We start from the raw sequence: 12,647 nt of genomic DNA on the forward strand, positions 1-12,647 counted from the left end.
AAAAATTTTCTTAAGAGAATGTGGTTTTATATTTATTTTTTTTAATTCTCACTCTCCCAGCATTGACAGAAATAAGCCAACAAGTTCAGAAGTTATACACAAGGAGAAAGAAGCTGGACACACAGGAAGACTGCACATTCACATACACAATATTCAAAAGTGGTACTAACATTTTAATGTAAAATGCAAGCCAGCATCTTTGGAACATGTCAGAACATTAAGTTATTGTCCAAGCAACCTCTTCTGGTTTAAAAAACACTGAATTAGAAAGTAACATATACACATTCACTTAGCTATACTTAGCAAACAAAAATGGGATTTCTTTTGCCCTCTCTTTTTCCCTGACTAATCCAGTCAAACTTAATTGGATTTAGAATGATTTAAAAAGCAGCTTTGATTTAATTGTCTACTGATCTTCTATTTTAAAATGTTTTGATCTGGAAGACATACGTTAATATTTACTTCTTATCGTATCATTAAGGGTCTGATTTTCCTGGATTTCAAATAAATAACACAAGTATGAAAGCACCTTTAATTTAGTCCCTGCTGGTTTTAGATTGTATTTTTTTTTCTATCCTATGAAGACTAGTACTTTTACATTCTAATCCATCCAATTAATAATTCTAATCCATCCTGCACCTCTTTTGTCAGTAATTCAACTAAATCAATTACTGCAACTGGAATATGGCTAACTCTTACTCCCCTCCCCAAACTCCAGAAAACCATTTTGATGGAGATGCTTACAAAGCACATTCATAAATGAAGTTTTTCAGCGCTATTCTATGTTTTATGTATTAAATTCTGACATCTTGAAGTAAAGTTCTGGAACCTAAACTAGCCCTTCTTTAGGTTACCATTTGGATGCCTCTCACTGGAAAGAATTCCAGTAGCTGTAACATGTCTGGAGAAGATCTAAGGATTTCAGATCTTCTTAAATACATATTTATTATACAGTTGTTTTTGATTTTTAGTGCCTAAGACTTTCAGTGTTAAATTTGTATAGTTTAACACCTACCAAGAGATTAATGGGATTGTGCTGAACATTTTTCACCCTTACTCCTGAAATATAGAATATATAAAAGGAAAGCTTTTATTTTCCTATTTGTATTTAAAACTGAGAATGTTACAATACATCACCTGACTATACAGGACGGGTTAAAACAGAGTTTCTTTCAGGCTAGGGTTTATTACTACAAATTGTTTGAATAGGACATGTGTTGCAACAGCTTAATAAATGGTATTTCTTTCCATGCTCATTCCCCTAAAAATTCTCAGCAGAACTGAAATTACTGGATGCTAGGACTGACTAATTCATTTAAGAAATGGACTAAAAAAAAAAAATACCAAAACTTGCTGAATATTTTCCATTTTAGCTATTTTTAAAGAGGGATGAAAAGGAAGGTTTTTCAGTTTGCAGTAAGTTTCTGTTCTGAAGTAATTCTAACAAATTCAGACCAACACTGAATGTTTTTTGAAACTTTTTGTGGGAAAGATTAACCTGAAATACTTTTTATTTTAATTTGCTGACTTGAAAAGTTGTGAAACATGGATTATTTCCCCCCCTCCCCGAGAAATACATTAAACAAACAAGCATGGAATGGGAACACTGTTTCTTATCACTTGCTGGTTTAGAAAGCTACCGAGTCAAGAGTGATCCTGCTTCAGTGTTGGTGCTTTCACATTTTAGTTCGATTAGCATCAATGCTACTCTTGCATAATTTGGGGGAAGTAATTTAATCCCTGACTCATTTCCCATATGTAAAATGAAAACAAATTTGTTTGCAAGGCTTAGTTTTTCAACTTTCTTATTATTTTTGGCACAAGAAACATTCTCATTATGCCTTGAACAACCCGACTTTGGCTATTACACAGTACTCTACTAAATGCACGAACAAATACGTTTCTTTAAATATTTATTTAAACATACATCATCTTGATATTTTGCAGATTTAATCAGGTTCTTAAAAATATTTCTGTAGCTTCACGTATTATTATATATGACTGTATTTACACAACTGTTTTGGATTCCAATTTCCTCTGATTCATTTAGCTTGGACAAGTTTGTAATCTTTGGAATTTATCTATCCTTGCACTTACCCCTTGGCAAATCTACATCTGCTGAATGCCATTAACAATTGCGCAATGGGTTGTTCTAGTATGAATCTGGAACAAGAGATCATCTAGGGAAGCTTCCATCGAAACTGGAACATCTCTTCAGAAAGTCCCAGCTGTCCAATACCACAAGCTGTTTAACAACATGAGCGTCAGAAAAGGCCACACAGCTTTAGTGAATGTTCCTTGGAAGCCAAAATTTTTTTCTTCCCCTAGTTAACTGAGTCTTTGCCTACTTGCTGTAATTAAAAGAATCAAAATCCTTGCCAGTGTTTAACAAATTTAATTCTCCCTTAAATAATTTGGATTATCACCCTTCTGACATTTTACAATGTGAGTAAACGCAGCCATTAGACACAGACACGGAGAAAGAAGATTTGGTTACTAAAACAGAACCTCACTTGATGGAACAGTCAGGATGCTTCCTTCTGTCCTGGATTACTTCTTTGCTCAGTAATCTGGGAATATCATATATACAGCTTCTTATCTCTAACATGCTTTTACCTGGAGCTTTGAGCTAAGATAGCTTTCACTTGTGTTTTTTTTTCTTGGCCTCCCCTTCTGCTAATGACAACATTTAAAACTGGTTAATGGAAGCTGGAGAAAGCCTGCCACTTGACATGTTTAGCACTGAAGAAGAAAAATAAATTCTGCAGTAGCAGCTAATAGAATTGACTTGCTATTTGTTTGTCTACTTCTTGCTAAACTGAAAACCCTTTCCTGTTTTGATCCTACCTCTGGAAAATTTCTCTTATGAAAGGGTATAAATTCAACAGTAAGTAATTGTTATTTCTAGCACAAGAGCTCATCCCCTTGAATTTTTGTGTTCTAGGTTCACTTATAAGAAGCAAGATGGCACCTGCGGCACTAACCGTAGTCAACTGAATCGATACTATTAACACAGTAAATTCAAAAGGGTCAGGGTTAACTGGACTCCTGCCAGACAAAGAGTAGTAAGTTCCTAAAATGAAAGGTTAAGGCATTTGTATTTGCCTTGCTCATCATGCTTGGAAACTCCAAACCACAGCAACTATTCAGATCATATTTTTCTAGTCAAAATGGCAAGGAAGACTCTTCAGATATCTAGTCAGTTGATGAATTACTTTCCTAGGCCACGAACTTTTTCTTAGTCTGCAAAGAGATAAATTTAAGCTCTTCTAAGGTTGAAATAAATGCCTATTTCAGAAGAGGCACTTAAAGCAGTTACCACAATGTGGGGGTCATACTAATGTCCATTCTTGGCCTCATTTACTGTAGTGGCTTGAACCAGTCTCTCTATCCCAGGTGCGTGCTATAACCACTGGGACACCAGCAAATCTTTCATGACATGTATAGAACACTTTTAATAGCAGAGACAGGGAGTATTTGATAGTGAAATTTCTTGTCAAAACAGGAAGACAGACATTCAATTCAGCTATTAATCTGAAGCTGTCTGAAGGAGCATTTACACTAGTTCTGTTTATGGTCTATATTTCAGAGCACTCAACAGCTTAGTGATAAGGACGCTCGTTGGATTTTCAAAGTTGAATATATAGTCTCTGGTCCAAATCCGCTATAGAAGTGTCTTCAGCCTAAGCAAATATCTTTTTACTCCAATACTTAATATCCCTCTTTTCCTTCATCTGAATAATCTTGCAGTTTGCCTCACTTCTCCACCCCCCTTACCATCCACCCCCATTTTTGGAAAAAATGCAATTCACTGAAAGATTTTCAATTATGTGTAGATATATAAAGACACCTACAGATACAAAGCCTGTAGCCAAGGATATGGCAACCTCTATTGAACAGCTGATGAGTAGAGAAATCTGCCTCAGCAATCTGAAGAGACAGTATTGGTGCATTTCTTTGATTTCCAGATATTAAATATGTTTCTCCGCACCAAATCAGCTTGACAGTGTGTATGAAAAGCCTCATAGCTATAACACTTGAATTACACAACTCCTCCATGGTTTCTTGCTCATAATTGTGCTCATAAGAGCATACACCAGCTAGTAGCATTTGAACTGCTAGGTACTACATAGTAGAAAGAGAGACAAGAATCTACTTTATGCTATCTTTAGGCTGGGATCTGGAAAATCCCCATAAGGTAACCTTAGCCAAGAGGGACTAAAGAGTCCGTGGTTCATCACTCACCTGTTGCAGTACTATGACAAAAGAAAGATCTAGTTTCCTTGCCAAAAAAAAGATAAAAAGGTAATAGTTAATTTACACATTTTCTCACAATAACTTCAGATAAAGTACTTACAGCACATTGGAAAAAAATGAAATAAACATATAGGCTTTTTTTTTTTATTAATAACTTAAGAAAATGACAAAAGCATTTCTGGCTCAGTAAGTAACTGCCTTAAGTCTTCAGGAATCAAAAATTTATACTGGAGAATTGACTTTTATACCGTGAGTATCTAAAAATTAAAACTTACTTTTCTTTTCCATGCCACCACCCCTTTTCAGTCCATCACTACCTTCAAATAGCTTTGTTTTATTTCTTCAATATTTTATTCTCCTCTTTTGCTCATTCTCACAGACAGCCTTTTTTCTATTATTTGTCTTTTTCTCCTCTCTTTGGAATTTACCCAGAGAAAAAAATCTCCTCTTTATGCAGAGGAATCCCAATACCATGTACATATGTGTTATTGAAACATGTAGAATAGTCTCCAACAGAGCTCTCTAAAACTTGGACAAAGTATAAACCTTTGTAGTCTTTGCACTTAAATGATAATTTCTTAGTATAAGCAAGCCCTGTATTATTTCCGAGACAAGCTGATGGTAGAAAACGCCCCTCCCCCCAACCCTCTTGAACAGTGCTAATGCTCAGTGCTGGATGCTGCTCCATATTCTGCTTTTGTTTTATAGGAAGAACGCTAATTGCAATTTATAGGAATTTTCACTCACAACACGCAGATTAATTGTGTGGTAATTCCATTATTCTGCTCAGCTTAAAGCATTTGGCAAGAGTTACATGGCAACATTGGAATGCACCCACCTCCACAACAGAGATAAGACAGTAGAGGGTCAGAGCCTTAAGAAACCAAGTACTTTGAGGAAACACTCATTTTTATATAGAGAAGTGTCACCGAGATATTATTATCTAGATGGCAAAGGAACCTTGTTTCTTCTTACTTCACTGTTTCCAAAGACTTCAGAGCAGTTAACATTTTGGGGCTTGACTCATTTCCAAAAGGAGGAAGAAACTACTTCTATCCAAATCTGGCCATTTTGGTATCTGTATTTTAAGTTTAATTCTGAGGTTACGATGATACTCAATTCCAAAACAGTAATCCACATTAGCAGGATATCTACTCATCAGAGAAAAGTATATATTGGACTTAACAGGGATCAAAAAATATTACAGAGAAGTGGAATGATTTTTAAGTGTTTAATGTATTAACTGATAGATTTCCTTTTTACCTTCTCTGTTTCAGGTACCAAATGGACTGAGTTGATATGTTAAGAAGGTAGAGGCCAAGAAGAGGCACCTAACTTCATCCAGAGCTGAGAACCATAGCATTAGTTCTTTGATCTACATTAATTATTGTCAAAGAAAAACTCTGTTCTTCCGCAGTCACTTCTATAGGAGCTTTCTGAATCCTTTCACGTGTAAGTATGATAACTAGTAGCATATCACCAGACTAAGATACACAACAGTAAACTGAACTCCCCAAGACTCTTTCCCTGCTAGCATCCAATACCAAAAGGAAGGTAAGATTATTTATAATAATAATTATAAGAAAGGAAAAATTACTAAAGCAAGTATGCCCTTTCTAAATCAAGTCAGAGGTTAGTAATGACTTTACTCCTATCTCAGAAATAGTAAACAGTGGAACATTGTTACAAAGCTCCACAGGTAAATGACCAGTATGACTGTCAAAGTAAAAGTGAAGATTGCAATGTAACAAATGTGCAGCCTAGAAGACAGTGCTTGTAAGAGGACTTATCTTGGAGTCAAGAGCCAAAAACGTTTCTTACAGCTGGTGATGACAGAAAGTGAACATATGGAGCAAGTGAGGAGAAAAATGCTGGCGGAATGAAGAACATTCGGAAAGCTAAATCATATTACAAGAAGTAATTTATCAAATTTTCAATCAGCGTGCCCTTCCTGCAATGACTTATGGATGGGAATCTTAAAAACTGGCTAGAAAAGAGGAAGAAAACCCCAAACAGATAAGTGTTACTAGGGACTGAGAAGTAAAAGAAAATAGCAGTAGTACTTGCTGTCCAACCTAGGAGAAAATGGTCCTGACCATCATTAAATTTTAAGACTTAAAAGGCAAAAGCCACAATCCGTTGCTTCCATAGTCTCTGACTTGTGCTGACAGAGATTCTCCTTACTGGACAAAGCTACCACCATTTATTAGTGGGCACATTTAAACAATTCAGGACACAATTCAAAAGAGAAAAGTGGTATGTATTAAAATTTTAAGATCTAGATGTTACTATAATTGAATTTCGCAGTAAAGTTAAATTAATGTTATGTCCTCATCTTATACCAGACACAACAAGTAGACCATCTTTAAGGAACAAATAAATAAAAAGGACAACAAAACAAAAGATAAAACCTAATTCATCAGGCCTGAATTTAAAAAGTATCAAACACAAAACACATAGATCATATACAGGCAAAGAACAGTTCAGTGTTTAATCACTTTTGCTAGTCACTGAACAGGAAGAATTGGTATCTGACAGAGTGGCTCCCTAAACTTCTTGTACCAATCAAATGTAAAGCAAGGTCAGTACTCTGTATTATAGCACACCAGGGAAGATTAAGTGGGAAGTCCTAAATTATACACAGCAGGTTAAGAATGTGCAAGCATCAGTTACTGCAAATCAGTAGATGCAAGTTAATTTCTTGGAGAAGAAAGCTGTTTTTGACAGGAAACCCAGGAGCAAGAGGACCCAAGCAATCATTTGTCTTGCCTGGCTACATTTATTTTTACCTCTGGCTGGTCCCAGAACTTCAAGGACGTGGCTCTATAACTAATGTGATTTTGAAATGAGCCAAACATTCACTGTTCGCACACATCTCTGTGAGAGTTACTGACTACAGAGGGAGGCTAAATAACCAACAAAGAAACTGATAATTATCTTCTAGACAGGTTACTCCATGAGATGTGTTCCACAACTCATGCTCAGATGACTTTCTACAAAGCAATGGTACATTTAGATGCAAGCATGTGGAGTGAACTGCAGCAGGTCCAGAGAGACAGGCAAATCGCAGAAGGAACCACGGGGAGTCTGTAGCAGACACTACATTCTGAATAACCATCCTAAGAACCAGAAGCCAAGAGGTCAGTCTTCTTGCTACTACACTGAACATCTTACTAATTAGAAGCACACTATTTACATGAATGACACAAACTTTTCCAATATCTTTTCTTGATAGAATTAAATGTTCTAGATTCATGCCTGCCAAAGATTATGAAAAAAAAATTTATGTAGTATAGTGATAAAGCACCTGCAATCTACCCCTTCTGTCAATCACTGCAATTCGTGAATCACCATGGCATGCGGCAAAATACTGACTGCAAAGAAGGGAACATCTCAAGTCCACAGCACCAACTTTTCTGAAGTTTGTCGTTGCTGAACTTTTATGGACTGAGATTCCAGGTAAAAAAACCCAAAACATAAAGTATTAATTACTTTAAAGAGATTAACATTCTACTGATATGTCACTGCAATAACTCATAAATAAATAAAAAATAAATAAAGGCTATAACAGTTGCAGTTAAATGGAAAGCAGGACTAGCAGCAGAATTAACCCATTCAAGCAACAAGAAAATTTGCAAGCCATTTTATTGATATGTAATTTAGTATCTTTCAGAGTACGTAAAACTTTCAGGCCAAATGGGCCAAAGGAATTTTTGGAATATTGGAATTTTCATAATGAGGGGAATATATATATCCATATAGCACTGGAATGCCTGGAGTCCAGTAAGTCTTGGAAGGAAATCATAATGGTGCCCTTTAGAGCAGTTAACAATGATATTCCTTTAACCCTAGAGCTACGTATTTCTGTTTGCAGAATGTATAAAGACATTTACAGATCTATTGGGAAACTCCATGATATAGATTTAAAGGCAGCACCAGACAGATGGCAGCTGGATTTGAAGGCAGCAAAGATTTGCTCTTTATAGCTTGCTAATTCCTTTTAGTTCTGCAGATGTGGAATATGCATTAGAAGTTAGCATTTCACAGTCATGCTTTGATACTTAGAAATTGATCATTAAGTATTATCTCCCTCCACCACCAAAAAAATACACATTTTAGAAGCCAATGAAAGGAAAAAAATAGGACTCAAGGTATTCATTATGTATACAAGTATATTAAGGACAGCAAATTGTTAGATACCAGCATAAAAATCAATTTCTGCTTGTTAGGAGATGAATCCCTAAAATTGTTGGGAAAAGCTTTCATGTAACTTTATGACATTTGTTGGCTAGGGTACCTTCAAGACAAAAGTATTTTTATTAGGGGGTATTATGACTTCATCATTTTGTTACATAGCAGCATAACCTGTTTGTTCATCATATCGAGATCTTTATAGTGAAGTGTAGTCAGAGTTATCACTATGGTAACACAGATGCAACATATCAAGCTTGTTTAAGTTTCTCCTCTCAGTCCTCTTCTTTCATTGAGTTAAGTTTAGTGAGTTTACAGTCAAAGGAAGCCAACAAAAGAGGACATCCTAAAGGGGAATGTGACCTAAGAATGCAGGTAAAGAAGAAAAGTAGTAGTAGTTATCCTGGATTAATGGAAAAGAAAATCAGAGGCAGTTCTTACAAGTGGTGCTCATTTTAATTCAATCATTAATATTGAATAATAGCCAGGGAATGTACCCTCTATGACCAAAGTGACAAATTTAAACATACAAACAGAGGATGGCTATTTTCTTAACACGTTTACTGGCTAATGGTATTCAGACAATGAAGTATACAAAAGAGAAGAAAGCAAACTGTATAAATAGATGTTATAGGCCAGGTTTTGCTTGTTTCAATCCTAGGCAGTCCCATTACACCTCTTGAATGAGTAAAGTGGAAAGCGTTGGCTCTGAATTAGTACAAGACACAATTATTCAATTATTTAATCCCACCTTGAAGGATCATATCTGGCAATGATACTATGGCCCTTGTGAAATACTGGAGAATTTCTTCACCACTTTAAAAGAACAAAAAAATGCTGCATTGTAATCTACATTTGTAGAAGATTTATTAGAAATGTGAACTGAAGTCAAGCCTTTTAGTGGTCCCCATTTTCTGGTTGGTAAATTTAATGGCAAGATAGCCTCTCCAAATGCAATAATATTGATCTGGGCAATGCAGCGTCAGTCAGCTTTTAAAACATTTCTTCATGCCATAGGAGGCATATGCAACAAAAGACTGCAGAACAGATATTCAAAGCTACACTTAGAAGAAAGTACAATAGAATATGGCAAAGATTCAAAAGCTTAGAAATGTTGTTTCAAGAAATACAATTTCTCAAAGTCCAAGACCAAGCACTCCACCCTTATATTTTTCACTAGTCAACAGAAAGTTATTAGGTGGTGTTGCAGGCCCAAGGTCAACATCACTAACTAGATGTAAGTTATGAGGTTTTACTGCAAAACCAGCTAGCAAACACACAAGGTTGTTATTTATTTTACGTTGCAGTGTTTCATGATAAAAATTCTGCAGTTCTGCATCAGTTCTGTGTTCCCCCTTTCGGCATTCAAGGCAAGCAAACAAATCAATCAATAGGTTAAGGGGAAGAGAGCCATCCCATACCACAGTGAAATTCTTTCACATTCCTGTGCAACAGAAGTCTCCCTTTAGAAGTCCACACATCCCCCCCCCCCGCCATACTGAAGGGAAAAGAGCTTCTTGTATTCTGTCTCAGAAGGGTTATTGTTATCTGGCTGACAGCAAGGCAATATTAACTTCAAATGCTATTTTCTAGGTCTGAAAAACTGTGAAGGGAGGAGTGGAGAGGTGCTGACGAGGGACAAATCCATCTATTCCTAAGTATGGATCCAACGGAAATTTTCCATTTGTATCAGAAATATGAACCAGGAAAACACAGAGATATGTATAACCTAGAGTCTCCAAAATACATCCCTAGACACAGTAAAGAAAGAGAAACATCTGCAAGTTATCAATGCTTTGCGATTCAAGCTTGTCCTGCAATTTCACAAAAAGCCTAGAGGTAACTCTTAAATCTAAAGGAAGGCGCAGACACTCCTTACACATTCGTTACAAATTTTACTTAATGTAATCTATTTCCAGTCAACACAGACTTTTGATAGCAGAGTCTGGTATCGAGTAAACAAAACAAACCCCAAACCTACAATTAAACAGACACATAAGAAAAGACCTTCTCCCCAGACTCCACTACAACACCTCTGCTCTCCCCTTCTCAGTCTCCACCTCATTGTTTTTGCCATGTGTTACACTCAGTGCTGTCCTAATCCCGTCAGTGTGGCAACGGGCTGTTCAGGAGGTTGGGGGTCAGTGCATAACGATTGCTTTCTGCCACTCCTTACTTCTGGCATGTTTTTTTCCACCGCTCTCTTTTCTTCTGCTCTAGTGTACGTCACCCACAGGCCACAGTCCCTTAGGGTTGTTCCTGATATAGCATGGGTCCTCCATAGCCCACAGTTAACATCCAAGGTATCTCTGATCCAGAATGGAGTGCCTCCTTCCAAGACTGTATCTCCAGTTGTGTACCCCGCAATGTCTCCTTCCATGTGTCTTCTCAAAAAAAAGAAAATTTTATGTCACCAATAATTCTCTCTCCTTAACAAATTCTTATCATGTTGCTTATTTTAACCTGTATTTATCAGAAGACTTAATTATATTAAAAAAAAAAAAGTTTTACAAGTTTCTTGAAGAGATAGTATAAGAAAGAGACCTTATTAATGCTCTCATAGAAAAGGAGGTATGAGCACATGCCTTTACAGAGCACAAAAGCAAAGTCTTCATGAACAACTGAGTATAAAATAGGTTCACTTCATTCTGCTTTTGATGGATACAATGCGGCTTAGGGTAATCCTTTAAAGATTTGCATCTAGGAACAAGTCAGACACAAAACATTTAAATCTGCATTAAAATACAGCCATCGAAAACAGCCCAGCAGGTATTTAGATTTGACCCTGGAAATCAATGAGCAAACTTTAATACTAACTTCAAGTTCTGAAAACACCTGGATAACAGAAGAACCCCTTGCCCTTTATAGTATTTAATAAACAGATTGTGCCATAACCAGCAATAGAATATAATCAAATAATTTCCCAAACTTAGAGGTACTAACTTGAAATTGCTTCCACCTCTTATAACACAACTCAGCTACCCTACTTTTCAGTTTGCCTACCACGATCTAACATATTCTGCTTAATTTACAGAGTTATGTTTACTTATCTTGGAAAGGCTTAAGGACAACTATTTCTGTGCTACTCTGCCGTTTCCTAACCTGGATTCCTTCATAGGTACAGGACTACTATTATTTCACTGTTTATTTACACAGATAACAGTTGAGTGGGGAAAAGACAGGATTAAAAAAAACCCAACAAACTACATGCTTTTTCTTTGATTTTATATTCTTTCAAATAGTCATAACACAAAAATGCAAAACTCTCTCATCATAAACAGATCCATAAAATGGAGCGATGTGGCTATTAAAAAAAAATAAATTAAACAGGATAAATGCCCAAGGAAAGAGGCAATCCATAAAAAGCAGATATGAAAGTGCTACACCATACTAGAGTATGCTTGAATGTTCTTTGAGAAAAAGAGTTAATCAGTGACAGGATGAAAACAGTAAGAATATCTGGTTTGCCAAGGAAAGACAGAAACAAAATAAAAGACTAGCCCTTTGAAGGATGAAGCTAATCAAGTCAGTACACAAGAACACTGAACAAATGTGAGGTCACAGGGAATTAGATACGTGATTCTTTCCAGCCTGGGAAATGGTGATATGTTTGTACAAAGTGCACCAGGTGTGAAGGACTGGAAGTCTTTGTGCTTCATTGTTAATGCCACTTGTTCAAAATTCACACAGGGACATTCTCTGATAATTTGTAATTTCTCTGTAAGTGGCTGTAGTCTGTATAGGATTTTTTATCTCTCTCCATCCATTTTGCATTACTTAAGGGAAATCATTCACACTGCTTTGCCTATTTTGATTGACAGATTTTTTTTTTCTGTCACCTGTAGATGCTGTTCCATCTATTTTGCAAGGCCAAAGCACCTTACAATTACTAGCTAGTGCTCCTAGGACCATTTTCCAGGTAAAATTAAATCAACAGAACACCCTGCATTATCCCAAACCAGCCTGCAGACATCCTATAATCACTTGGTTCTCACCACCTTCTGCTCCAGGTACAGGTGTCTATCATTAAAACCACATACTTAAAACTATACCGAAACATGATGCTCCATTTCAAGCATTTTTCTCTGTAAGAGAAGACAATAGGTATACAGTGTCAATTACGCTGCTTAAGCTATGATAAGGCACTTCGATACAAGAGGTATCAACATAGTATGCAAACTTATGCAAAAGAAAGCTCA

The sequence above is a fragment of the Numenius arquata genome, chromosome 5 (assembly GCF_964106895.1).
Source record: "Numenius arquata chromosome 5, bNumArq3.hap1.1, whole genome shotgun sequence".
NCBI lineage: Eukaryota > Metazoa > Chordata > Aves > Charadriiformes > Scolopacidae > Numenius > Numenius arquata.